Source organism: Octodon degus, unplaced genomic scaffold (genome assembly GCF_000260255.1).
Source record: "Octodon degus isolate 3935 unplaced genomic scaffold, OctDeg1.0 scaffold00069, whole genome shotgun sequence".
In the NCBI taxonomy this organism is placed as follows: domain Eukaryota; kingdom Metazoa; phylum Chordata; class Mammalia; order Rodentia; family Octodontidae; genus Octodon; species Octodon degus.
The window spans coordinates 842,463-866,985 of NW_004524645.1; the positions used below are offsets into that span (position 1 = coordinate 842,463).

The 24,523-nt window shown below is 38.7% G+C and overlaps 1 protein-coding gene and 1 pseudogene across 4 annotated transcripts in view; one reads left to right on the forward strand and one right to left on the reverse strand.

Moving 5' to 3' along the window:
* The window catches only part of Mid1 (midline 1), a 393,633-nt gene that overhangs the window by 83,692 nt on the left and 285,418 nt on the right, over positions 1 to 24,523 (reverse strand). The window lies entirely within an intron of this gene.
* LOC101567776 lies at positions 14,978 to 16,101 on the forward strand (annotated as a pseudogene).

Here is a 24,523-nt window from a genome sequence, read left to right on the forward strand (position 1 = left end):
TCAGAACTAGAGTAGGTTAAGAACTTTCCCAGTAACAGCCAGCTTTAATTAGCATTGTACAGCAAAATGAACACTCAACTTGAGGGAAACTGGATTGTTTCATGAACAATGACTGCTGTGTCCATTATTCATTGCTTCCAAGCCCTCAGTTGTGTCTTTCCATCAGCCTAGAATTTTTCTTCTCCCACAGCATGTAAGCATGTTGCAGAGAGCTAGCTGTGCAAATAGAGTCTTGCTTGTTAAAGGAATACATGAATAGTAATGCATCTAAAGATTTCCTGACAACAGAAGTCACACAAAGCTAAATCTTAATTCCATCTCAAAATTGGATAGAATTAAATCCTATGGTTCTTGAGACATCAATACACATTTGAGACATCAAGCCACAGTTCACTGTATTATAAAAACACTGATTAAATTAGTTTCAGAAACTGCTCTCTGGTCAAAGAGCTACCTACTATAGAACAGACCATGCAATAAATCTTAGACTATATGTGCTGACAGGTATAAGATGATTTATTGAATTGTGAAACAAGGGATTGTGAAGCATTACTAAGAAATATATACTCTCTTCCAACACAGTATTATTTTACTTAACACAAGCAATCTAAGAGGAAACTATACTATTAAAATAATAGCAACCTCTTTTCATACATCTTTAATTCTACATATTAAAATGATCCAGGAATGAAATCATTAGATGGTGCTACTGGCCCTAGATCAGACAAATGACTTAATGATCCACCTCCCTATAACAAAGCTCATCTTTGTTAATAAAAGGAGAATTTGCACTACCTGTGACCTCTAATATTGCTTTAGTCATGTTAGCACTGGAATTTTTAGTCTTTTATATGACCATTTTTTGCAGTGTTATTCTCTTTTACATAATAATAACTACTAAAGAAATCAAATCTTCCCTATAAGTTGAGATTCTTCTAATAAAGAAACTCAAAACAATGACCACAACAAAACCAAGAAAAAAACTGAATCACACATTTAACTATCTCTTCATAATTAAATTTAATTATGATGGTCTCCTGCGTTCCATTTACTGGTTTCCTAAAAGTTAATACTACGTGTAGCTATGATTTCCTCAAAAAGCAAACAATAAAAACTTTTAAAAATAAACAAAAGTTGGTTTAATGAAAAATGGAAGCTTTGGTGTTCAGAATACACAGGTAACCCAACATGCCCTGGCAGAGTCTGACACAATTACATCATGCTATTATACAAGGAATGGCTTTGGGGTGTCCCAATAAGAAAGGTATGTTTTGCCTTGTCAAGTTATTATTAGAGAACCTGATAATCCTGCTTTTGGTCTCCAGTTTCCAAGGAGTAGCATGCATCGTCTTACACAAAGTCCTAGATCTAGAAAAGAGCCACTTGTAAGCCCACTCTAGACTACAATGTCAATGAAATTTGATTCTGGGTAGAGTCATTCCTTTGAGTTGGGGGAGAGGATGAAAGATACATGGATTTCTGGTCCCATGTGGAACCATTTTGTTTGCCTGAATTTTATTTATTTATTTATTTATTTATTTTAAGGAAGGGTCTACAGGGTGTGAAGGGTCTCACTACTACATGGGACTCATAGTGATCAGCCTGTTTACAGCCTCACAAGAACTGGGATTACAGGCACGTCACCACGCCCAGTCTCAATTGCCATCTCAGCGCATCCTGGGGGCGAGGCCAGCATGGCATATTTGCATGAATTTTAATGACCATTTAATTTCTCAGACTTTACAGAGAAAGGTTCAGCAGTTATCTCAAACAGCAAAACTAGGAAATTACTTAATTACTTTCCTGTGGTACAGATAACAGGTTTATCGATGGGTCTCTGATCAGCACTGTGTATATGGGCTTTGTTAGGTGAGAACAGAAAGTTAGATAGGGCCAGCCCCCTGGATACTGATGCAGGCCTTTAGAGAGGACCTGCCCAGGGCTTTGCAAAATTTCATTAACTGGGAAATCTTCATATTCCGCGTAGTGCCAAGTACTTATGACAAACCAAAGAGTTCTGCCCATGACTTTAGTTTGTGCTGTGTTTTGGATACAGTTTGAATGCCCCTAAGAAATTATTTGTTGAAATTTAGCCCTCATCATGAGATAGTAAGAAGGGGAAACTTCATCTGACTATGATGTTTAGAAGTGGGATCTCTAGGAGGTGATTAAGATTAGGTAAGGTTACCAGGGTAAGCTTCCATGATTGAATCCTGGTGGCTTTATAAGAAGTGGAAAGAGACCAGATAAAAAGACACATACAGTCCCTGTATTTTGCCCTGTGATTCCCTGTGCCACCTTGGGAATGTGCCAGGAAGAAGCTTATCACCAGATGCAGCCCCTAGAGCCTGCACCTCCAGAAGAGAACCGTGAATCAACCAACATGCCCATCACATGAGGAATGATTCAAAAAGATGTAGCATTTTTATACAATGGAGTATTACTTAGCTATAAAGAGTGATAAACTCAAAGCCTTTATATATAAGTGGATGCCACTTGAAGATATACTTGTAAGGGAAATAAACCACATCCACATGTGTAAATATTGTATAGTCTTCCTAGTATAAGAACTCAAAAGAAGAAATACAAATAGAAAGGCATAACACAATTAAAAGGAAAGCGAGAACTTGGACAATGAGGAGAGGGCAAGGAGAAAAGCTGGGAAGCAGGACAGGGAAAAAGCCATACATTTATATGCACAAGAAGGGCAAGGCAATGATCCTGAGAAACATCAGCAGGTTTTTGAAACTAGCACTTAATTGGTAGGATTCTCACCCTGACTAACTATACATGCTGATACCTGTGAACAAAGCAACTGCACTGAAGATAGCAATGTTTTGTAATAGAAGGGTCATGCTTGGAATACCTGTCATTCTGGTCTTCTAAATATGCACTTCTTGTCATGACATACCAATTATTACCATACTGTCTCACAAGTAAGAGTTTTTTGTTTTTTTAAAAATGGGTAATAAATGAAAAAAAGGCACAAGAAAAGGAAAAAAAAAGTCACAGGACTGTCCTGCTACAAAGCTGTATATGGTTAGATTTCTAAATTTCTGTATAAAAATATGTAATTGTTTATTGATATTCTTTAAATATTTTTAAATTTTTATCTCCATATTCTTTAGGGACTTAATGTTTAACATATCAATACCTGATGGAAAATACCTGTCCCATGTTATGCCTAAGATGTTTGATATTCAGACAGATAGTGAAGTTAAACCCAACTGCATAAGATGTAGGGTAATAATAAGCTTCTCTTTTTGAGGGTTAACAACAAGTTTGCAGAAAAAAATTAGAGAAAAAGAAGGGCTGCAAGGACAGCCAACATTTTGACCCAAGCCTTTCAAGGTCAGTGAAGACTCAGAACATAGGAGAACCTGTACTGTAATATCATGTAACTCAGCTGTGTCCCATATTTTCTGATCAAGGAGATTATGGGGCCACAGAGCAACATGGTCAATGATGTAGAATGTGCCTAAGGAGAGTCACATGGAGAGAAAACATTCTCTCAGGCTTTCACAGAGAGCAAATTGGTCAAGGAATGGCCGTGACTCATCCACATGGCTGACACTGACAAAGGATCTGCAAACTGCGGTACAGGATTACAGGATAAATCCTGAGGGTACTTGACTGACCTTATCAGATACAAAAGTTGCATTACTTGTTATACATGTCTTGCTTTATCTTGGTCTTAATCATCCAGCAAAAAAGTATAAAACTGATGTATATAAAGTAAAGCCATATTAATGTGCTGCACTGTGAAAGGCTTAAGTCAACAACTTCTGTGGATAATCCCCTACTATTGTGGACTGCTAGACTGTTGGATTGTTTTGCTGAATTCACGCACCTAGAGTATTTAGATGCTAATGGAATACCCATTTCTGACAGGACTAAACAAAAAAAGGGGATACAAAGGGAGGACCATGTTGTATCTGTATATGCAGAGTAGTTAGGATAGATATACAGCTACTTTCACTTAATTCAATGAGAAGAAAGATTTGTACTAATAGTGTTTGGACAGGATATTCTGTCTGCATCTTGTACTATGGATAACCACTAGGAAGATAACAATGTACAGTGTATTAATTTTTGGGACTATCATATTAATCAGTTTTGAAACTGTCTCATTGATATTTGTTTCTCAATAAAATAAATAAAAAAGAAAGTTACAGTTATCAACTAAGAAGCATTATTATTCTTCTAGTCATAAAACACAATACCATTTCAAAATGACAGCATTAAAGCTGTCTTGAACTCTTTGTATTGTGTAGTATTACAACGTATTTCCTAATCATGTAATTGCAGATTAATACTCATTTATAGAATGTTTAGGTATATAAAAAGAAATTCCAAAAACAAGTTCAAATCATAGGGGCTGGGGAGATGGCTCAGTGGAATAAGTGCTTCCCTGGCAAGTTCAAGAGCCTGAGTTCAATCCCCGGTTCTGCCAAAAAAAAAAAAAAAAAAAAAAAAAGAAAAGAAAAAAATCATAAAATCAAGAATCCCAACCATGAATTTTCTGAGCGTAAGTATAATTTAAGAGTCAAATAGAGGAATCTAGGGCTAGATAAGAGGTTGGGACTTCCGGGAAGAAACACTTCCCTCCAAAGACTTGTAAGGGCTCCTTTGTTAGCTATTTTGACTGAATTTCCCAAAACTTTTACTCATTTGTTTCTAGACAGCCATTTTGCCATATTTGAGAGTCAAGAGCATCAGAGGAATATTATTCCCATTAATGGAACCTAGTGTAGGCAACATTCTATGCTATAGAATGGAATTTGGCAAAAGGAATGGCCATTTAAAATAGTTAACAGACCTGGATCATATCGATTACATCCTTCATAGAATTTTAACCTAGATTAAACATTAGCAACATACAACTAGAAAGCATGTTAAAACAAAACAAAACAAAACAACCATCAACTTTATACATTACAACCATTAATGTGTTTCACAGATTTTTAAAGGCTGGGATGAATCCAAATTGACCATGTGCGTGCTGTCTTTGGCAATGGTGTGGTTTTCCTAAACAATTATAAAAATAAAAGAAACATTTGCTCATTGCTACTAGTGTATACAATGTCTCCATAGTATAATTTGCGCTATTAGAATAAATGCTTGCAAGCTTTAAAAAATGTAATAGCTCATTTTTTATGAATGCCTGCCAGTTGTAAGAAAAGCAAGTCATGAAGAGGGCTGGAGTGGGAAATTAAGTAGTGTGGTAATTAACATAAACAATAGTGTCTACACAAAATGAAGAAAAGCCATGAAATTGAAGCTTTGGTGTTCTAAATACTTTCTTCAAGTATTATACAAGTTTATAATGAAAAGTTAAAAACAATTAAATGAACATAAATTAAATATATTAACCAGGATTTCTGGACAGTAACTTCCTTAAGGATGAAAGTATTTTTATGCCTTCCTTTCTGAACAATGAGTAGGATCAACAAATACTTGATGAATTGTACTGGCTTACATAAAGACAATAGAATGCTAGGAAGAACTGAAGTATTCCATCCCATTCTACTCCAAATTCAAAAGATTTCAGATTTTAGCTAGGTCACTTCAGAAAGCACCATCATAATCATATTTGAGTTTATTTTTCTTTAGGAAAAAAAAAATCTGGGCTGAGAATGTGGATCAGTGAAAGAGTACATGCTTACTATGCACGAGGCCCTGGATTCAATCCCCAAACACACACACACACACACACACACACACACACACACAGTGTCTTAATTTAACTATGTACTAAACATCTAACGGTTCTTTCCCATATTACATCCTCCATGATAGATAAATGTTCATGACAATATCCACAGAGCAAATTCTCTGAAGAGTGTTGGGTATTTTTCAGTTTTGAAAGACGAAATATTGACCAAGAAGTAAATCTCAGTATCTTTAACAATATCCAATTTTGGGAAAGCAATTTTCATTTCATTCAAATTTTGCACTGGGTAAGTATGATTTGGACTTAAAATGTCTCCCAAAAATATTCAGAAGTGGGATTTTTGGAAGGTGATTAGTTCTTGGAGGCATGAACCTCATCAGTGCATTTATCCATTGAGGAGTTGATGGCTGAAAGTGGTATCTGGAAGTGGGGGCTACTTGGTGGAAGTAAATTACTAGTGGCTCATGTCTGGAGGGTGTACTGTCTCAATTGTCTTTGCAACTAACTCTCTGCTTACTGGGTACCCTGAGGTAAGCAGTTTTCCTCTGTCATTTTTACCTTGGAGCCAGCTGACCATGGACTGAAGGCTTGGAAATCATGAGCCAAAAGAAATCTTCATTTTTGAGTTGTGTATGTCAGGTATTCTGTCCTAGCAATAAGAGAGTTGACTAGTCCGAAAAGTACTGTGGCTCTCCTATCCTCTATGGTCCTATTTATCCTCGAGAAGTTACACTTCGGTTTATTTGATTCCAGAATACTTGACCATTCTTTTATTCAAGCTAGCAAGGTGTCCAGAATGAGATAATGACACATCTGTTTAGAACTGGAACTGCTCATAAAAACCAAGAAAAAGAAACAGCTAAAATGTTTATCAAATGATGAATGGATAAAGAAAATGTAGTACATGTGTACAGTGGAATACTTTCCAGTCATTAAGAAAATTAAAGCTTGTCATTTGTGCTAATCTGGATGAAACTGGAGGACATTACGTTAAGACAAACCCTGTATGATCTGTCTCATATATGGAGTCTAAAAATTTTATTTCATAGAAGTTAAGAGTAGAATAATGATTAGTAGAGGCTGGGAAGAATACAGAGAATGGAAACAGGGAGGTTGACCATGAATACTAACTTGCAGTTAGATAAGTGCAAGACATTCAGGTGTGCAATGCCTTATTGTCTCCCATAGTCATTGGACTGCACATTTCCAAACCTGGGAAAAAAAGGCTTTTGACTGCTTTCACCACAGAAATGACCAATGTCTGAGGATATATCTATGTTTAACCTGGCTTATGTGTTACACATTGTATAGATGTGTTGAAACATCATGTGGTACACCATAATATACACAATGTGAAAAAGAACTAGAGCAGGTGATTCCACTGCCAAACACCTCCTCATGTAGAAGTAATTGGTGGAGTCATAATAGTAACAGTAGTACTATGAGTAATTTAGTAGCAATAGCAGCGATAAATACAGCAGTAGCCATGCTAAAAATTGAAATTAACCTTCATTAAAATAAATTACATATTTTTCCTGGACTTCTTATGAATGAGATAAGGAATGCACTGTGCCCTAATTTTTACCAATGGAAAATGCACTCAGCTGGGCTCACGTTCCAAGAGTCACACACTTGATGAGTGTTAGTGCTGAGATTCAATGCCAGTCCCCTTTGACTATGAAGTCTTCTCCGCACCATACGCCATCTGACTTGTGAAGCAGGTATGTCTTGCTTCTGAGGACCTCATCCTTCTAAAAGTTAACTCATCTCTATCACTTTTTGTGTATACTTGAGAGGTAGCCACAAGGAATGCCTGTTCTGAAAGTTATACTGGTTTTACACATGGAGATGCCAAAGGAAGAGTTAATGTATCAAAGGGAAAGTTGATTGCTATGGTTATATTAGGGAGAAAGTAAATAAGACTCATCATATAGCTGACACTGGTTAGGGTCAACCAGACTTAAGTTCCCAGTAAACACTAAACACAGCATGTGGGAAGACCTCATCTGGGAGAAAAGGCATGTTGGAAATATTTACCAGGACTTAAAATAATTTTCTATAATGGATTAAAATCTTTAAGAAAATACTTTTCAGCAGAAAAGAAATACTGCCATATCTTAATATCCAACTCCCTTCAAATAAATCAACTGTGAGTCATTAACTCTGTTTACAGTGTCAAAATGAGAGCAACACTAAGTACATTTAAGAGCAGAAATGTATATAGCAGTCTATGTCACCATCTCTCTAACCTGTAAGTATCTCCCAAACTCTTTAACGGCCAATTCTAATCCAGACTCCTACCGATATAAGAAAATGTAAAACCTGATATCGATTTTGATTTGAAATCAGAAGAAAGGGCTAAGAAATTAACTCAGACTAGGTGAGAAATGTTATCCTGCACAGTAAAAAAGGAACAGAATTACAAATTCTAACTTGTGAAAACATAGGCTGTTTCCTGTAAGAGGTAAGTTGCATCACATAAGCATATCTTGACTTACTTTGGAATTTCAACAAGGAAAATGGCTGGGAGTAGCCACTTGTGTAAAATTCTAAATAGAGAACATTGCAGAAAATTTCAGCTTCACTTTCTTTTCTGTGAAGTCTCAAACCTTAGTGGATGAGATTTTCATCAGTTCATAGGTTATTATGATACCAGTGACAACTCAAAAGATATTGTTCAAAGCCTGTGTCTTTTGTTCTGCAAGATTCAGCTTTTTCCCAGGCTCCAATCATGGACTGTTCCATGTTTTCCTTCAGTACATCTAGCAGTGCTTTTCCTGCCAATCTGATAAAAGTTACACAAATATTCAGGTCGCAAAATTAAACAGGACGAAAAAGTTCCTGGTAAACATCTTCAAAATGGGAAGTTTGCCTGTGGTGACAAGACGATAGCTTTTGGATGAAAAAAGAGAAAGGAGAAGGAAGTAAAAGGAAAAGCACACACTGAACAATACTGCTTTAATCCCCAATAACAAGGCTGCAGATGTTCTCTTCTGTTGGTTTTTTAAAAGCTTTGTTCATCAGCTCATGGTATTCACTCTGACTACTGCCTTCCATTGCGTGGAATTCACTGTTCAGGAAAAATGTTTTTATGTTGAGGTAATAATTATTTTCAAAGAAGCATCAGTAAAAAGAAACAATACTTTAAAATTCCAAAATGGAGGATTTGGGGAAAATCTGAAATTTTTTTTGAAGTTTTTGTGAATTTCAGCCATTTATAAATGATCATTCAAGATTTTAGTGGTACTTAATAACTATAAAGGTTTATATCTTTCATACTTCTTCATAGTTGTGTTCTCAATAATACGGTGAAGCAAATATTTTTTCCACATCTTGTATGGCTAATGTCTGTTTACAAAAACAACTGTGAGTTCAAAACTTCCTGAGGTAAAGATTAGTTCAGCCTTCAGCAGTTATCACCTAACTTGTTCATCAGAAGAAATGCTTGGTATTAACTGATAGCACTCATCTTCTAATACATTTCCTTGGAACTTTATTTCCTAAGGCCCTTGGGGCTATAAGATGAAGGCAGCAGTGGAGTGTTACTAGGGTAGGAAGAGGTCTAGGTATTACCATCCTCACACACAAAGTCGTCTACCAGGGTCCTTCCTTCTTGCATTTTAACTGACTTTGCTATTTGTATCTATTCTTCAGGGCTCAAAACTTGAACCTAAAAGCCTCATTCATATAATGCAAACCACTCTGCCACTGAGCCACACTCCTGTGCTTCTGGTCTTACAAATCTTGTTGAAGAAACAGCTTGTAGCCAAGCCCACCATATGGCAAAAGGCAGAAAAAACAATAATAACATGGAAGATAATGATGTCAGTATTTATTGATGTTTTCTGGAGTATTAGGCATTTTATTAAGTCCTTTGCAGCATTCTCTCATGTTTTCCTTACTTAAGACATAAGAGAAAGATATTACTGGATTCATTTTATGATTGGAAGAACTCAATTCTAAAGTTCTTTGAACCTTCTTAAACTCATTCACTGACACAGGGTGAAAATAAAAATGAAGGCTGTTGAGGCTGTAAATAATGAAGGAAAACTTCACAATGCCAGAATTACTGCAGAAATCTTCATAGAGAATCAGTTCACTGCAACCAGTTTCTGATACTTTAACAAACCTGTAAGCCAATGACTAGGCAAATCACAGAAATATGCAAGAAGGAAAAAAGCAGTCATGTTTTATGTGCAAAATGATGAAAATGATGTGTTGTTATGTTTATCGTAATTATATGGACAGGCTTCAAAATCATTAATACTTACATAGTCAAGTTAAACTACCACAAAATCTCCATAAATGTAAAGTTCCTGTATGAGCCCTTCTCTTTGTGGTTATCTGTGATGTTCCAATCTATGATGCTATTATCTGTAACATTTCCCTCTGTGATGTGCTCTAGGAACATAATATCCCCTTTCAATGAACTCAGTTCAGTGATAGCATGATAGAGAAGGATCTGTTTGGGGGAAGCAAATTGATTGTGTCTCACCAATCTCTAGTGTTGAATCACTCAGAAATCTTTGATAAAGCACCATTTTATAATTGTAACTTTTTTTAGTACTGAAGATGGACCTAAGGCCTCCACACTAAGCTATATCACCAATGCTCCTGTAATTTTTTTAAAGACTGAGTCTTGCTAAGTTCCCCAGACTATGCTCCAACATGTTCTCTGCTTGCCTCAGCCTCTGAGCATGTGGAGATTACATGTATAACTGCAGATTCGGTAGTGTTCTCCTTTTCCAGGACACAAAGCATTTCTATCGAATGTATTGTAGTGGAAGACAAGAATTGCTTTCTCTGAAGACCATAGATGTGACGGTAACTGCTGAATAGAGATAAAAATCAATGTCCAAGAAAAAAAGGCCAGATTCAGATTTTTAGATTTTGAGGAAATCTATTTTTATAAGTGTATTTTTTGGTGAAGACCAAAATTACCTTAAAAGCTAAACTTGCCAAGCCAATTGTGATGGTTTCATTGCTAGCATTTCAGTCTTATTCCATGGTCTCTCACAAAAACTTCTAAGATACCTCTAGAAATTCGGTATAATACTCAACTTGGATTAGATTTTTTTGGAAGTCTGTTCTTTTGTTATTGATTTCCAATTTCATTGCATTGTTGTGAGATACTATGCATGGGATGATTTTACTACCTCTACATTTACTTAAACATGTTTTTTCAGGTAATATATTATCAATTTTGTAGAACGTCCCATGTTCAGCTGAGAAGAATGTGAATGCTGATATTTTTTAATGGAGTATCCTGTAGACACCTACCAAGTCTATTTATTTGTAGAGTTGGTTTAATTCTAATTTATTTGTCAATTTTTTTGTCTAGTTGGTCTATCAATTTGGGAGAATGCAGTATTGTGGTCCCCCACTACAGTGGTGTTAGTGCTTATTTGGTTTTTCATGTCTGTTAATATTTGTTTTATGTACTTGTGTGAACCTGTATCTGGTGCATAAATATTTATGATTGTTATATATTCTTCTTGGAGTTTTCCCTTACTGAGTATGTAGTGATGTTCTTTGTCTCTTTTGATCATTTTTGGCTTAAAGTTTGCATTGGTTGCAAACAGAGTAGCTACCCCTGCTTTTCTCTCAGTTCCTGTGGCATGGTAAATTGTTTTCTAGCCTTTGATTTTTAATCTCTGGATTTCTTTTTGGCTCAAAAATGTTTCCTGACTAAAACTTATTGTTCGATCTTGCTTCTTGATTCATTCTACCAGTTTGTTTCATTTGATTGGTGAGTTGAGACCATTTCTGTTAATTGTTATAGCTGGTATGTATTGTTTTTATTTTTCATGTTGGTTCACTATTGTTTATTCACTGTCTTTCCGTACTGCTTAATTGTGTATCCTGCTTGGAAGCTTCTTCTTATTGGTATTCCTGTGTTTGTGGTCTTCATTATCTCTTTCTAATGCCTTTCAGAGCATTCTGTGGAGGTTTTTTGGTGTCCATAAATTTCCTCAGGTGTTCTTTGTCATGGAAGTATCTTATTCCTCCATCAATTTTGAAGTATAGTTTTTCAGGGCGGGCAAGACAGCTCAGTGGTTAAAATGCCTGCTTAGACAAACTTAGGCAAGCGCATGGGCTACAGTTCAATCTCCACACCACATGCCATGCCAGCCCCGCACCCAGGGTGGGCTGAGTGGGCCACAAAAAAAGAAAAGATAGTTTTGCAGAGTAAATTGATCTGGGTTGAAGTTTGTTTTCCATTAGGGCTTAAAATACTTCACTCCAAGCTCTTCTTGATTTGACAGCTTGTGTTGCAAATTTTGCTGTGTTTCTGGTGGGCTTTCTTTTACAGGTGATATGTTGTTTTTCTCAAGCTGCTTTCAATATTCTGTTCTTGTGCTTACTTTCTAGAATCTTTATTATAGTATTGGTGTACATTTATTTTTTTTTCATGATTATTTGGAGTTCTATATGCTTCATTTATTTCTGTCAGATTCTTTATCCATTTTGGGAAGTTTTCTTTCCTTTTCTTTTTTGGTACCAGGAATCAAACTCTGGACCTTATATTTACCAGGCAGGTGTTTAAGCTGCTGAGCTATCTCCCCGGCTTAGGGAAGTTTTCTACCATTATTTCTGTGAAGAGATTTTTTTTTTGTCTTCTAGAGAAGGGTGTACAGGGTGTTCAGGGTCTCACTACTAGATCGGACTCCTAGTGATCCACCTGTTTACAGCTTCTCAAGAGCTGGAATTACAGGCCCGCGCGACCATACCCAATCTCAATTGTCAACTCAGTGCACCCTGGGGGCAGACCTGGCACTTCCCAGGGATCCTGTGAAGAGATTTTTAATGGCTTTTGCCCTGTCTTTAGCTAGCTCACTGATTCCTCTCAATTTATCTTTTTCTGTCCTTCATCCTGTAGCTGTTAGACTGTTTTTTGTGGCCTCTTGCATTTTTTAAGATATCTTTCTTTTCCTCATTGCTGGTCATGTTTCTATCTTTTATATTTGAAATTCTATCCTCACCTTCATTCAATATGCTGCATATATTTTTCTTTCTTTCTTTCTTTCTTTCTTTCTTTCTTTCTTTCTTTCTTTCTTTCTTTCTTTCTTTCTCCAGAATTGGGAATTGAACTCAGGCTCTTGTACCTGCCAGGGAAGCACTTATTCTACTGAGCCATCTCCCCAGCCCCTATACTGCATATATTTTTGATGGACTTTCTAATCTGCATTTCTGTTTCATTGATTCTATTCCTTGTTTATGTTTGACATTCATGGCTTCCTGAGCTCCTGTATTTGTTTATCTGTGTCTGCTTTTATCTTTTATTTCGATACTCATTTTTTTTTAACCTTAGTGATTTTTTTCCCTAAGACCTCTTCCATTTATTTTTTCACTTATTCTGTAATTTCAGAAAGTTCCATTTGTTGGTTTCTGGTTTACTCTCTCTTTGTGTTCTGGACTTTTCCTGGGTGGGATTGCATTTTGCTTCTTTGGCCTGCCATTTTCTATTTTATTTTGTCTTTTATGTTGATGCTTTCAGAGTTTTAATGTTACATAATCTTATCACTGATGTTAAGGTTTTCCTAGGAAGTGTCTGTTCTTCTGGATATCTCCTCTCACTGTCATAATGTTTCCAGGGTGTGGGGGAAGGGTAGAGCATAAACTTAAACCCATCTTGCCAGCACTACAATCCTGGGGCAATGGAGGAAAGGACTGAAGAGATACATTCCTCTTTCTGGCACTGCCATCCAAGTGAAAATGGAAGAAGAAAGGAACTCAGACTTACACTCCTCTCACTGTCACTGCAGTCCTGCAGCAGTGGAGGAAGTAAGGAACATGGATTTACACTCCTGATGACTGTATCTCAATCCCAAGGACAATGGAGGAAAGATGGAGTGTGGACACTCACTCTTCTCACCGCACCACCATCTCAACAATGGAAGCCTGAAACAGCATGAACCTATACTCTTGTCACTGCACTGCCATCCTGGGCAATGCAGGATTTGCAATATTGTCCTTTATATCTGTTTTTCTGTCCTCACTTTGACTCATTGTGTTGCATAGACTTTCAATGGATTTTTTTAATCTCTTCTGTTTAAATCTATTCTATGGATTCCATTTCTTTCCTATGCTGAGGAAAGAAAGAAATCATATCATGATTTCCTCACTTCCTTAAGCTCCTTTATTATTTATATGTATCTGCCCAAGAGCAACTAATCATGTCTTTTCTTATGGTCATGGTCTTTGTAATTATCTGAGAAATTATTTCTGATTTGACTTTTTATTTTTTATTTTATTTTATTTTATTTTATTTTTTCTTACAGAACCAGGGATTGAACTCAGGCCCTTGAGCTTGGCAGGGAAGCGCTTATTCCACTGAGCCATCTCCCTGGCCCCTTATTTTTTATTTTTATAGACAACTTAGACTTATTTGATAAGCTATTACAAAGACAAAACTATTATCATCACAATTACTTTATCATCCTGGTTCACAAAATTAACCTAAGAAGGTACAAATTAAAGGACATAACCTAAGAGGCTGTTAACAAGACAGACTGGAAAAAACAGGGTGGAAGTGCAGAAGCTACTTAGAAGCACCTATATCAGGGGGAGTCATTTATCTCATTAAGCAGCAATAAGAAAACAAATCTAAAGGACATAAAAGGCAGAGTATTTTGTGTGAATTTCGGCCACTCCCATTAAACCTGAACCTGTGCCTCATGCTTTGCTCTTCTCCTGGGTCAATGAAAGTGCATTTTTTTTCCTCATGGACATGCAACAGTTCAGCAGAGCATAGACAGCAATTCTGTGGGACAGCTTATGGTGTGACTGCCTCCATTTAGTCTAAACCAGGCTTCTGCTTTGGCTCCCAAGGGCAGTCATAGCTGTATGCAGGTGTGTTTGCCTGTCCCTGCTTCATGTCTCACTAGATAGTGCTGCTGGCTCAGGGTCCCAGCCATGGTGATGCTAACTGGGGGACAACTGTTGCCTTAGTTACATTGTGACACAGAAGGCAACTAGCTAGAAAATAGCCTCAACAGTCCTTGGGACTCCAGAAAGGAGACAGCATTCATGGGCTGAGGACAGTTCTGTTGGATTGGGGCTAGCCTCCTAGCTTCACCAGGGGAACAGCTTGACAACATCAGAATCCTGTGACCTTTATTATTCCAGAAGGACTTGTTGTCCTCAAGAGTGGTCCAAGTCTTCTTTTTTTTTTTTTTTTTGCGGAAACAGGGATTGAACTCAAGCCCTTGCGCTTGCCAGGGAAGTGCTTATTCCACTGAGCCATCTCCCTGCCCCCCAAGTCTTCTTTATTTTGTGAACTACAAGAGACCTAATGCAGACATGTTCATTCCAGATTAACTGGAACGCCAAGCAGTGATTATTGACAATGGTTCTGGCCTCTGCAAAGTGGGACTGTGTATCCATATTGTTCCAAGATATGTTTTTGACTCTGTTGTTGGTCACCCTAAATTTAACATACCATCTAGCCGGAAGAAATACTTTGTCGGACAGGAAGTCCAGTACAAGAGTGAACTCCTGTATTTGCACTATCCTGTTGAGTGTGGAATAGTAACAAGATGGGATGACATGGAGAAACTTTGGAAACATCTCTTCCAGCGGTTATTGAGAGTTAAATCCAGTAACCAACCAGTACTGATGACCGAACCCTCCTCGAACCCAAGAGAGGTATGTGAGAAGACCGCCGAAATCCTGTTCGAGACATTTCGCGTGCCAGCCCTGCATCTGTGCAACCATGCAGTGCCGGCACTCTATGCCTGTGGCTACGTCACAGGCTTGGTGTTGGACAGTGGGGAAGGTGTCACTTGTGCTGTCCCTATATATGAAGGTTATTCTCTGCCTCATTCGATCAGCAAGCTTTCTGTGGCAGGGAGGGACATTACAGAGAACCTCACACTTCTCCTCCTGGCCGAAGGATGTACCTATCCGTGCATTCTTAACAAGTCTGTGGGGGAAACACTCAAAGAGAAGTTGTGCTATGTCACCTTAGGGCGCAAGAAAAAGCCACGCCGGAGACAGAAGAAGGTCCTAACGAAGTACAGACTGCCAGATGGCAATGTTATCTACATAGAAGACCGACTGCTCCTGGTGCCTGAGGTGCTGTTTACTCCTGCAATTCTGGACATCCAAGACCCTGGACTCTCAAAAATGGTCTGTAACAGCATCCTGAAATGTGACATGGACATCCAAAAGAGCCTATTTGGAAATATCATGCTACTGGGGGTTCTACATTGTTCCGTGGGCTGGCTGAAAGGCTTGCAAAGGACTTGGAATATGTGACTTCCCAAGGGACCTCCATCAAGATAATAGCTTCGCCTCACAGATATTTCTCTACATGGATTGGTGCCTCTGTCATGGCCTCCCTCAGCAGTTTCCAGCAAATGTGCATCACCTCTGCAGAGTTCAAGGAGTTTGGGAGTTCTGTGGTGCACAGAAAGTGCTTCTAGAGCACACTGGATTGCGGGCGGGAGGGATATGGAGAGTATGTCCAAATGCCTTATGACAGTAGCAGCAGCATAAGCTGATCTCCTCCCTGGGACTTTGATTGAGTGCTCAATAAAGCATCTGTCCCATGTCAGGCTTCAAAAAAAAAAAAAGAAGAAGTCTGAATAAAATACCCTCTATGAATTATCATTATCAGCAAAATAATGAAGAATCAAAACATTTAAAATGATTTTTTTTACTGACTAAAAGAAAATCAAGGTCAGTTAAGACTCAGGACATATGAGAACTTGTACTGTTACATCATGTAACTCGGTAGTGTCCCAAATTTTCTGATCAAGGAGATTATGGGGCCAAAGAGGAAAGTGATCGATGATGTAGAATGTGCCTCAGGAGAGTCACATGGAGAGAAAACATTCTCTCAGGCTTTCAGAGCACATTGGCCAAGCAATGGCCGTGACTCATCCACGTGGCTGACACCAACAAAGATTCTACAATCTGAGGTACAGGATCTCAGGATAAATCCTGAGGGGATTTCACTGACCTTATCAGACCCAAAAGCTACAACTCTTGTTGCATAGGTCCTGCTTTACCTTGGTCTTAACCATCCAGCAGAAAAGTATGAAGATGAAATACAAGAAGTAAAGCCGTGCTGTTATGTTGAGCTGTGGGGGACTCAGGTCAACAATTTCTGACATTGCCAGTGAAGCGGAAGACCCAATACTATTATGGGCTACTGGACTCTTTTAGAATATTTTGCCGAGTTTACACACCTATAATATTCAAATAACGGAACTTAACCAAAAAAGGGAAGGGGATACAGATGAATGTCCATTTTGTATCTGTGTATTCAAAATGGTTAGGATATATATATATATTGGCATTCTCTTAATCAATAGAGTGATTTGTTCTAATGGTGTTGTAAATAAGATATCATGTCCGCATCTTGTACAGCAATTAACCACTAGGAAGAATGTATGCAATGTAAATTATTGAAACTGTCCTACCAATTTGATTTGAAAAAAAATACAAAACAATTACTAAGAACTTTTAAGCTGAGTGATGAATGCTAGGATTTGTTGTTTTGCATATTTTTCCCTTGTATCTTTGTATTGTTTGTTTCCTTCTCTATTTTTTGTAAGATTCCAAATTTGATAATGAAGGCTTGAATTATTAATAAAAGCACACGAAAGAATTTAAAAAAAAAAGAAAGAAAATCACAACTCCAGTTCCCCTAAAGGAATGTTTTTGGCTGCTTTTTATTTTGTCTTGTTCTGTTTTTGCCTTCTTTTTTTAGTGACCTGACTACAACATGTCATTTTCTGACCGAAAAAAGAAATCTTTTGGATAGGAATATTATTGGAATAATATTATTACTCTATTGATATTATTGCTGTATTGGTAGTAATACTAATGCTATTTTTACCCTATCACAACATAAATGCTGATTATATGTAAAATTTGGAACAGGCATTTGAAGTGCAAACCTTATTTAAGCACACAGCAAATCAACATTTCTTTGCTCTAGATATCACCTTCCACACTAAGACAATTGCCTTAGTGTACATAAAGGCATTCTGGTGACTTCCAAAGAAACTGGGAGTGCTAAAGATCCTGCCTCCAGGGCTCAGGAGGGAAAGAAAGAGCATTTGTTGAAGGCTGGCATATCTGTGCCACAGCACATGGATTTCTGCTAAACAAGTGTAAGATTCAGGCCAGGGGATGGATGGGACAAACTATGGCTGATGGGACAAATTCAGCCAGGCACCAGTTTTCACACAGTGTCACTGGAACCCAGCCATGGCCATTTGTTTCTGTGTTGTCTACGGCTACTCATGCACTACAGTAGAGTTGAATAGCTTTGACAGAAACCATATGGACTGCAAAGCCAAAATGAATTAGTAGCTCGCCCTTTACAGTGTTTGTGGAGCCCCCTGCCTTTATGAATTAGCTGGGCCTCTATTTCCCCATTCATAACTGAAAGGTTGGGCAAGGGTGAAGTTTTTCCATCAAGTTGGCACACCAGAATCATTTGGAGGCTATTTCCATGCCTGAGCTTCGCCACAGAGGCTGGTTCTGATGGGCGAGGCTCCAGCTCAAGGTCAACGTGGGCAGCCAGGTTGAGAAATCCAGGGGCTACATAATCGCCAAGGTCTTGGAGCTCATTGCTTTCACCACATGAACTTTTTGTGAAGTAAGTGTATCTGCCAACAGGAACAAACACTTGGAAATTATGCCTAAATAAATTCAGCCTTGGCATAGAAGACTGACATTTGATTTATATACTTCCAAGTCTCCAACTTAAGGGGTTTCAAATCTATGGATTTACAAGGATAAAGATGTAGTGCTATATACATAAAATGGTTCCTTCAGAGGTAGATTTAAATTAGACTAACAGATTTAATGAGTTGACTTTTGATGTATGAATATAATTCACTTTTAATACATCACAATTTAAACCATTATACATCAAATATAAGCCATTAGGGTGACAATCATAGCTTCCAGTCTGTTCTACACAGACTCCCCTCTTGGAGGAAAGCCCCAAGCTCTCCTGTCTCTGACACAGACAGCTACACCTGGAAAGTAGTCCTGAAAGTGAGCCGCCAAACACTAGGAAATCTGTGGGATAGCAGATAATATCAAATGCACCTAAAGTATGTTTGGGGAAGGGATTAAAGGATGTTTCATAAGCCTTGGGAGGTTTAAATATTGCTGAAACAGACTAAAGGGTGATATGCACAGGCCCAGCCTGCTTGGAAATGGGCTGAGGGCATGGGGAAGAAGCTTGCTATGCAGAGCTTTGGGTGGCATCCAGGCTGCCAGCCTGCCACCCAGGACATCAGCAGATGGCCATGGGGGAGGGCCTCTGTGAAGTCTGGGCTCTCTACCTCTCAACAGATTTGATTTTGGAAGTTGCACAAACAAGAAAATACCTCTGAGGTTGCAACTGAGCATTTCCATGGCATTTCTGGCAAAAGATGTCTTGGTTCAACTCGTGTGATCTCAACTCTGCTGCATTGACATTTGGGGCTGGATGATTCTCTGCTGAGAGGAGGGGCTGGCTTGCACATTTGCCTCAACTCACTGCCAGTAGCAGCCTCCTCCCTGCCCAAGTTGGGATAATACAATGGCAGGCTATCTCTAAGTTTACTCAGTGGTCCTCACGATTTCTCACCAACCTTTTTCTAGGTTCTTAAGTTAACTTAAAGTAAATTTTATGTTGAGGCCACAGGTGCCTGAATTACAGTTTTAAAAAGCAAATGATGCCTTGAAAGAAGTCACTGGGAGAGTATTTGTTGTTTCAGAAAGGAATGCTGAGACCTGAAGAGCAGCAATTTGCTTCCTGATGTATTTGAAATTCAAGAGAATGGCTGGTGGGTTATGATTTTTCTTCATATCTGATGGGCAAATTCTACCTATGCAATCAAGACTGTATAATCTGGTGAAACTATTAATTACAGGCCTTTCCATTTGTTTCAGCAAGTATTCACTACTGATAAAATCCCTTGTAACTTTTAAAAATGCTCTAGTCATTGAAAAATGAGTACTCAGATATGAAATAACAGAGATATAATCACTGGGCTTGGGAAACTGAAGACTGGAGAGGGAACTCTTCAGTTGAAAGAATGTTTCTAAAATAATATGCAATGTACATAGCTTGTGAAGTGATGCTAAAGTGAAGGGGGAGTGTAGGAGATTAGTGAAATTTGTGAAAAGCTGAGCTCTGGCAGCCTACATTACCATGAGCTTTGAGTTGATCCTTTAGGGATAATCGAGAGTTTGTAGAGAAAGGGCTGGAAGGATTTCGAGGAGGGTGATGCCTTATTTTTATTTACATACACTGCACTGTCTGACTTTTTATAAGAACATATTTTGTCTTTATCACTACAGAAAAAAGCTAAAATGTGCAGTAAAGGACGAAAGATAGAGGCCTTTAGCAAAGAGCAATGGTAGTGGAAAAAGGAATTGCTGTCTTTCGTCCTGGCCTTCCCATGATTCAAGCACCATAGGATTTAATTCTGAATTATTAACTCCGCTTTACTGTGCAGAAAATGAGACTTAGGGATGTTATTTTTTTCCCCTTACACTCACCTAACTCTAAAGTGTCAAGTCCAGGATGCAAGCTGAAATCAGGGACTAAATGGGATTCACATGTACTGAATCAAAATTTGCATTTTATTTTAACAAGAACCCTAAGAGATTCTTATGCACATCTATGTTTGCAACATGTTTGTCTAAGAAACTAATTTCTACCTACAATTCCAACTGGTTACTAATCCTAGAAAGAATGGGTAACGGACCAAAAAGTTTTGTTATTGATTAATACATGGTGATCCTTCTTATTTGTATCGATGCTTTGACATGAGTAAGTATTAATAAGAGCTCAGTTAGATCTTGGAAGAGATTAGAGACGTCAAATTTATAGACCAAGACTCTAAATTTACATTTTTAGCCAAGAAAAATTAAATGGTCATATTGCAAGTGACGAAAAACCTAGGTATCATGATTCATTCATTCATGTGTTCTTGAGTGTAGAGCACCTGTTAGGTATTGAATAATTCAACATTGCAGTAAACAACTAAAAATGATTTCACGTAGATTTACACATTTCATCCTTATATTTGGACTTCTTTATTTATATCAGCATGGAAAATAGATCCTCTTCAATCATTGACCCCACTATTTATTCATTATTTATAGGCACTAGGAATGCTAAGCAAGTGCTCCACCACTAAGCTACACTGCAGCCCTAGAGTCACCACTTCAAAGGATATTTGCCACAGTCCAGTGAATTCTAGGCAAAAATACATTGTCTCTCTTCTTCCAAATTGTTGAAATGTGTCATGTTTGGGCCATAGTTCTTTGTGCTTTAATTGTAGATGTAGATTAATCAGAGACAAGATGGGGCTCCCAAGTCTGAGCCTCTAAACTCTTAGCTCCTTGATTATAGTGGTGCTTTTTTGTTTCCCAGTGCTGGGAATGGAACCCAGAGTTTCACCAATGCTAGGCAAGTAGTCTATCACTGAGCTATACCCACATTCTTTAAATGTGCTTTTCAATTACCTGTGGCCTCATGTTTTGTTACATTAAGATAATTCTTATGTACTGAGTCATTCCTGCCCTCTAGATGCTTGGCTAGACTCTTGGACCTATACATTATTTCATTCAATCCTCCCAAGATCACTAATGAAGAGGTATAATAGTGTCCATGCTTTGTAGGAGATGCATGGTCATTCCAAAAATCAAATAACACTTGAAAGTTCTGTTGCTATATGACAAGGTCAGTCAAATCCCCCCAGAATTTACTCCAGAACCATGTACAGCACCTTGAGGTAGATCCTTTGCCAGTTTCAGCCATCTGGATGAGTCACGGCCATTGCTTGATCAATTTGCTCTCTGTGAAAGCCTGAGAGAATGTTTTCTCTCTAAACAACTCTCCTTAGGCATGCTCTACATCATTGATCAGTTTCCTTTGTGGCCCCCAAATCTCCTTGATCAGAAAATTTGGGGCACCACTGAGTCACAGGATGTCACAGCACAGGTTCTCTTCTGTCCTGAGTCGTCACTGACCTTGAAGGGCTATGTGTCGCTAACTTTGCAAAAGTGTAAATAGAGGACCAGTTTGTTGTGAAAAGAAAAGAAAAAAAATATATGTATACATAAGATAGTTAAGATACACGTACAGCTACTTTCTCTTAGTTCATTGAGAAGGAAGGTTTGTACTAATAGTGTTTAGAAAGGACATCATATCTGCATCTTGTACTATGAATAACTACTACGAAGACAACAATATGCAATGTATCAATTATTGTAACTAGCCTACTTACCTGTTTTTTTAAGCAGAATATATTTATTGAGGGAAAGAAACCTCCTGTCCAAGAAAGGGACAGGAGGGCCACCCCCCGAGTGGGTGGTCCCCCTACTAATATGTTTTGAAACCGTTTCATTGCTATTTTTTTATTTTTCTCAATAAAATGAATAAAAAGAAAGTTCTTGTACACTATCAATGTGAAAATTTATAAATACTAGTTATTACAATAAATAATTGATGGAGACCCAGTCGTAGCCCAGGCCCAGTAAGTGTGTGGGAGAGCTTTTAGCTACCCTGCGCCCGCGGGACCTACTCGTCCCAGCCCAGGCGCAGTGTGGGTGAGACTCTCTTCTAACCCCTTAGGACACCTCCCACCACTCCACAGAATCTCCCCCACCCCACCCGTCCAGTAGGAATTTCTGCCGCATTCCGGGAACCCCCAGACCCAGTCCTAGCCCAGGCCAGGTGAGTGTGTGGGAGAGCTTCTGGCTACCCTGCACCCACGGGACCTACCTGCCCCAGCCCAGGCGCAGTGTGGGTGAGACCCTCTTCCACACCAAGGGACACATCCTACCACTCCGCAGCACCTCCCCCTCCATGCCCACCAAATAAGAACTTCTGCCACATTCCAGGAAACCCCACAACCAGTCCTAGCCCAGGGCCGGTGAGTGTGTGGGAGAGCTTTCGGCTACCCTGCACCTGCAGGACGTACAGGTCCCAGCCCAGGCATAGCTTGGTTGACACCCTTTTTCACCCCCTTGGGACGCCCCCATCACTCTGTAGTACGCCCCTGCACCGCACCCACAGAGTAAGAATCACTGTCGCGTTCTGGTAACCCCCAGATCCAGTCTTAGTCTAGGCCCAGTGAGTGTGTGGGAGAGCTGCCTCTCACCTACTCCACCTTGTCCTCTGCAGACTCAGCTCAGACCTGGCATACAGGCCTGGAGTGAAACCCTGCAGCTGCAAGCCCTGCAGAGAGTGTAGAGGATAGAACCACCCAGCTAGTCCAGGAGCAGAATATCTTGCCAGAGGGGCACAACAGGTTCATCCCCAGGGGCAAGAGCAGGAAGGAACTGAGCACAGCAGGCAGACCCAAGCCAGGAACAACTGGATAAATCCAAACTTTGTAGATCTACACCTGAACTTAGCACCTACTGCAACAAAGATCCACAACAAAGGTCAGAAGACAGTGCTATACAAAATGACAACAAGAAGGAGCAAAATGCAATCTCAGAACCCAAGCCCACCTATAACAAGTGCACAGAACACTAACACAGAACAAATTGGGAATCACAAAGCTGAAAGTAATGAATCAATGCCTTCTGAAATAAAGAAAGAGCTGCAGAAAGGTATAGAGGAATTCGGATTGGAAACGAAAAAAAAAATCCCTGAAATAATAACATCTGCAGTAAAGAATCAAATGCAGAACCATATGAAGAAAAGCCAATGCCAACCCAGAACAAGTGCAGAGAACACTAGCTCAGCTCAAATGTAAAAATTAGTAGCGTCGATAATAAATAAGCAACAGCAGAAAGCTATAGAGGAAATCAGAGTGGAATGATTTTCTGAAATAAAAAAAGAATTCTCAGAACTCAGAGCATCTGAAGTGAAGAAGCAACTACAGAAACATAGGGAGTAAACCCAATCTGAAAAAAACACTGCAGTAAAACAATTTATAACTGCTTGTAAAGAAGATATTGATAAAAAAAAGAGGAGATTAGAAAAATGACGGATTCCTTGAATGAGCAATAAAGGAAAGAAATAGATCACATGAAGCAGAGTCAAAGATATAGAGGAAATTAAAATCTCAATCACAAGCTTGCAAAACAGTTTAAGTGAAAGTGAAGACAGAGTTCCAGATCTTAAAGACGCTGGTACAGCTAGTGAAAAGATAAGAAAGGATCTCTTGAATATACAGTTTTTTTTTCTTTTTTTTGGTAGGGCTGGGGACAGAATCCAGGGCCTTGTGCATGCAAGGCAAGAGCACTACCACTGAGCCACATCCCAGCCTTAAGAAAGGATCTCTTAAAAACACCTAGGATGCAGGAAAAATAATCCATCACCTCTAAGATGATGAAAAGATGAACAATGGGAGACTAATAGGCATCAATGGGAAAGAAGGAGTCAATACAAAGGACATTAAAAAAATATGGGCAGAAGTAATAGCAGAAAACTTCCCAAATTTGAGGAAAATATCTGACATTCAGGTACCCGACACATACAGAATACCAAGCGACCTCAACCCAATGAAAAACACACAGAGACATAAAATAGTCAAGATCCCAGAAATTCAGCACAAGAATAATATACTAAAAGCTGCTAGCGAAAAGAAGCAGATCACATTCAAAGGAAAACCCATCAGAATTATGGCTGACTTCACAAACCATGAAGGCAAGAAGAGCATGGAGCAGAGTACATCAACTCCTCTATGAAAACAAATTCCAGCCCAGATTACTATACCCTGCAAACCTCTCTTTCAAGTTTGATGCAGAAGTGAAATACTTTCATGACAAAGAACAGCTAAAGAATTTCATGATGACAAAACCAGGCATACACAGGCTACTGAAAGATGTTCTAGAGAGGGAGCAAAATGATCAGAACTCCACGAATGA